General features: G+C 48.2%; 1 pseudogene across 1 annotated transcript; it reads left to right on the top strand.

Annotated features, from left to right (window-relative positions):
- Window positions 1–1,709: 1,709 nt before the first annotated feature.
- On the top strand, window positions 1,710–5,036 carry LOC101560634 (annotated as a pseudogene). Its single transcript, XR_001117200.1, has 3 exons — window positions 1,710–1,732; window positions 2,915–3,063; window positions 3,134–5,036. The product of XR_001117200.1 is annotated as an AFG3-like protein 1 pseudogene (transcript).
- Window positions 5,037–5,120: the final 84 nt, after the last annotated feature.

The raw sequence follows: 5,120 nt of genomic DNA, 5'->3' as shown, positions 1-5,120 counted from the left end.
CCAGCTCAGCCCACCAGGGGGCGGGGCTGGCTGGCATGTGGTGCTGGGGGATTGAACCGCGGTCCCTGTGCTTTGCCAAGCCTGCTCCAAGTAGGTGCTTTAGACCACTGAGCCATCCCACCAGCCCCTACATTTTCTTTATCACATATCTGCCTACTATTTCTCTACTTACAATTACTCCTATATACTACTGTTTTGTCTGTATACTTGTTTGCTTTTGTGAGGTACTTGGTCCTTGAGATTGAACCAGGATTTCCCCCATGCTAAGCATAAACTCTACCATGAGCTACTGCCCCAATTCTATTTGCTTTCTTTAATTGTGATCTGTGCACAAAGCACACTGATTTTTTATGATGTGGAAGCTAGCCTGCCAACAGATAGAAGATAGTTGTAAAGGTTGAGCCTTGAGGATGGAAGTAAAGATTTTGATTAGTTACTGGAAATAAGAGAAAATAGGTGGAGCATGAGAAGTGTTAGGGTTTGCATCTAGATGTTCCCCCAAACCCCAAAACCATTCCTCCAAGTGCAGTCATAGATGGAGCTTTTGGAGGTAGCTTGATCTAGGGTGTAGATTAAGTATGATGCTGGGATTAAGTGTGTGATTCTGAAATTAAGTGTGTGATTTGGGGGATTAAGGTTATAATGCTGGGTTTCAGGGTACCCTATCCTGAGTGTGAGTGCCACTTATCCTAAGGATACGTAAAGTGGATGGAATAGAAGAGGATATAAAGAGGGCTTTTATTGTCACTTGCTGCTTCCGTTGTTCGATAGGCTGCTGCCAGCATGGACTATTTCTCCGTTTTGATGATCCTCTGCTGTGCCATCCTACCTCAGAGCCAGCTGACTGCGCCGAATCCTCCACAAACTGTGAGCTAAATAAACCTTTCCTCCTTTAATTTGTGAGTGTTGGGTATTTTATCTCAGCCACAAGAGGCGTAACTAAGACAAAAAGATTATGAAATAGTGAAGCAGAAGATGAACATACTTTTGAAATGACAGCTATGTGCATATTCATGGAATGATTTTCACCAGTCCGAATAGACATGGAAAGGCTAGTACCTTAGCTACATTTCTCATCACTGAGTCAAAATATCTGACATCCAATATTAAATGAAGAAAGTATTATAGTTTATAGAGATGACCAGCTGGTATCAAAGCAGAGTGTCATGGCAGAGGGCATCGCAGAGGAAAAACAGTTCATGATGTGGCAGGTAGGAAGGCAGCAAACATCTAGAGTAGCAGGAAGCAGCAGCAGCAGCAAGTCTGTCTTCACTCCCACCCTTTGTATTCCATGCAGACTATCTGCCTATTGATAGGTTCCTCTCACATCCAGTGTGGGCCTTCCATTATCCACACCCAGAACTATGCCAATTCTAATCAATGAACTATTTCAGTGCCACATACCCTTAATCCCAGGATCATACACTGTAGATTTAGCCAACTCTGAAAAATCATAGCCCGTGAGTGCATAAGACTCTGGGCGATCTAAGTACAAGGCATAACAACTAGATAGTTCAACTGAATGCATATTAAGTAAGTGTTATGAAATGATTATGAATGAACAAAGTAGAGGATGCTGGAAAGAGAATTAGCAGTGACGCAGTGGGTTTCTCATTTGAAGATATATGCAATCAAAGATTAAAGAAAATGTTCAGCTTTGGGGGCGAGGAGGATTCAAATGGGAAATAATTTTATATTGTTATCAGACCATGGGAATGATGGCAGTAAGAGGGTGAGAAAACTTGAAGGACGTGAGGCTTTAATCATCACCTTTAATAATTCTAACAATGGACAGCAATAACTTAAGATGAAGCTAAGAACATGAATTAGTGTTATAAATTCAGTCATTGAAAGAAGCAGAAGTTGAAGAAGTTGGGGTGCTAGGATGCTTAGACATTCAAGTTTCTATAAAGTGATACATGTTTGAACATCGAGAGCCAAGCCTCAAAGCTTTGTGCAAGAAGTAGATTAAATCTTGGCTGAGACAGGAATAGTATCCAGGAGAAATTCTAGGAGATTTCCCCCTATTTATGCACGGTGTTAAGACACACTTGCCTCTGCCTTTCTGCTTTAGTGTATATTTATTCCAGGTTTGTTTTTGAGCTGCTGCAACAATCTTGTAACAGCTGAAGAAACGAAGAGAATTGTCAAGACGGCACTTCAGGACTCCAGCATGCTCAGCTGCAGCAACAGTCACCTAAAATGACTGGAAATGTTAGAGATCAAAACAAAAACCTTTCATTCCACCTTCCATTCTACTCACTAAAGCAAGTTACTGGCTACAGTATGTGTAAGATTTCCCAGGCAATAGATAACACATTTTTTTTTAAACCTCTAAGCAAGCCAGAGACACTTGACTAGTGATGTCTAGCAACTGGCATGAGCACCAGAGGAATCACAGTGCCATCCGCCACATGTGTTCTTACAACAGCTTCCCTAAGCCCCTTGCAGGTTTGACAGGGCACCTCATGGAAACTTCCAACTCTCTGCTTGTAAATGAAAGAGATAAAGTTCATGGAAATTGCATGACTAGAAGAGGTACTCTTTTATACATATTTCCTTTCCCTGACCTGGGATAGCCTAGTCTGAGAAGAGAGTCAAGCTAATAGGCTTAACAACTGATGATCTTAATGCTGCAAAAGGGTTAAATTAGTTAATTATAGCGAGTTCTTTTATGAATCATTATTTGAAGTTTTATATTTTGCTTTTCACTTAAATTGACCTGAAAACCTGAGGGATATCATTAAGAATGCTGAGGGGGCCCGGCGTCCCGGTGCTGAGGCGCTGGGGCCTGCTCCCGGGGGCCTGCCACCCCCTATTGCTCGGGTCCCCCCGCGCTTCTCCAAAACCGAGCGCCGCGCCTCCTCGCCCCGCTCTCCCGTGCCAGGCGTTAAGGGGTTTGCGTTGCCTCCAGGGAGTCCACTTTCAGCAACTGGCTCTACAGGGGGAGACTGACATCATTTTCCCAATGGCTATGTTCAAAACCACCTAAAGGGTTTGAGAAATTCTTTGAGAGGAATGGAAGAAACACAGAATCAGAAAAACCAGCAGCTCCAAGAGAAGGTGAAGCTTTACATCTGAATGTTTTGGAAGGGCTCACTAATTTTGGCTTCATCTTCCTGGGATGTGACAGAAACTGGTAAACCAAAGAATGCTGGGTCTGGAGGAGGTGGCGGCAAGAGAGGAGGAAAAGGGGGTGATTTTGCCTGGTGGAAACAGATACAGAAGGGAGAGTTTCCCTGGGACGACAAGGATTTCCGAAATCTGGCCATTTTGGGGCAAGCGTTGCCACGGGAATTTTCTAGTTCTATTTTCGAGATCCTGGTAGAGATCACCTGGAAGCATTTTGTGCAGTATTACCTGGCCAGAGGCCTGGTGGACCGGCTGGAGGTCGTGAACAAACAGTTTGTGCGGGTTATTCCTGCCCCGGGGACCTCTTCTGAGAAGTTCGTGTGGTTCAACATCGGCAGTGTCGATACCTTTGAGCGGAACCTGGAGTCTGCACAGTGGGAGCTGGGCATTGAGCCATCCAACCAGGCCACAGTGGTCTACACCACGGAGAGTGATGGCTCTTTCCTGTGAAGTCTGGTACCCACCCTTCTCCTGGTTGGCATCCTCTATGCCGCGAGGAGGGGCCCTATGGGGGCCGGGCCCAGTGGGTGAGGAGGAGGCCTCTTTAGTGTTGGTGCAGCGACAGCCAAGATCCTGAAGAGCAACGTCCCCGTGAGGTTGGCAGACGTAGCTGGCTGCAAAGAGGCCAAGCTGGAAATTATGGAGTTTGTGAATTCCGAAGAACCCCAAGCAGTATCAGGACTCAGGAGCCAAAATCCCAAAGGGAGCCATGCTCACTTGTCACCCTGGTACCGGCAAGACGCTTCTCGCCAGAGCCATGGCTGGGGAGGCCAGCGTGCCCTTCATTACCGTGAACGGGTCGGAGTTCCTAGAGAGGTTTGTTGGTGTTGGGCCAGCAAGGGTACGTGACACGTTTGTAATGGCCAGGAAAAATGCACCTTGTATCTTATTCATTGATGAGATTGATGCCATTGGCCGGAGCGAGGCCGTGGACACCTTGGGGGGGGGGGGGGGGCAGAGTGAGCAGGAGGACACTCTGAACCAGAACCTCGTGGAGATGGATGGATTCAACGCTACCACCAATGTGGTGGTGCTGGCCGGCACCAACCGCCCTGACATTCTCGACCCAGTCCTGATGCGCCCTGGCCGCTTTGACCGCCAGATTTCTATTGCTCCCCCTGACATCAGAGGCAGATCATCTATCTTCAAGGTCCACCTGCGCCCACTCAAGCTGTCTGAAAACCTCAGTAAGGACGCCCTGGCACGGAAGCTGGCAGCCCTCACTCCAGGCTTCACTGGTGCTGACATTTCCAACGTGTGCAATGAAGCCACTCTGATCACAGCCCGCCACCTGAGGCCTTCTGTTCAGGAGAAGCACTTCGAGCAAGCCATCGAGAGGGTCACCAGAGGCCTTGAGAAGAAGACCCAGGTCTTGCAGCCCAGTGAAAAGCCGACTGTGGCCTACCATGAAGCTGGACATGCGGTGGTGGGCTGGTTCCTGGAGCACGCAGACCTCCTGCTGAAGGTGTCCATCATCCCCCGGGGCAAGGGCCTCGGCTATGCGCAGTACCTGCCCCGGGAACAGTACCCATACACGAGGGAGCAGCTCTTTGACCGCATGTGCATGATGCTGGGCGGCAGGTGGCTGAGCAGCTGTTCTTCGGGCGGATCACCACGGGGACGCAGGACCACCTAAGGAGAGTCACACAGAGCGCCTGTGCACAGATCGTGCAGTTTGGAATGAGTGAGAGGCTGGGCCAGGTGTCCTTTGACCTCCCACAGCGAGGCGAGGCCCTGGTGGAGAAGCCCTACCGTGAGGCCGCGGCCCAGCTCACTGATGAGGAGGTTCGGAGCCTCATCAGCTCTGCCTGCGATCGCACTCTCGAACTGCTGACTCATGCCGGGAGCAGGTAGAAAAGGTGGGCCAGCGGCTTCTCAAGAAGGAGGTACTTGTTTGTAAGTAGGATCACAAGTCTGCATCTTGTACAGCAATTAACCACTAAGAAGAATATATGCAGTGTATTATTTGTTGAAACTGTACTTTCGAT

This window comes from Octodon degus, unplaced genomic scaffold (genome assembly GCF_000260255.1).
Source record: "Octodon degus isolate 3935 unplaced genomic scaffold, OctDeg1.0 scaffold00084, whole genome shotgun sequence".
Classification (NCBI taxonomy): Eukaryota; Metazoa; Chordata; class Mammalia; order Rodentia; family Octodontidae; genus Octodon; species Octodon degus.
This window is presented reverse-complemented; position numbering and strand designations above follow the sequence as displayed.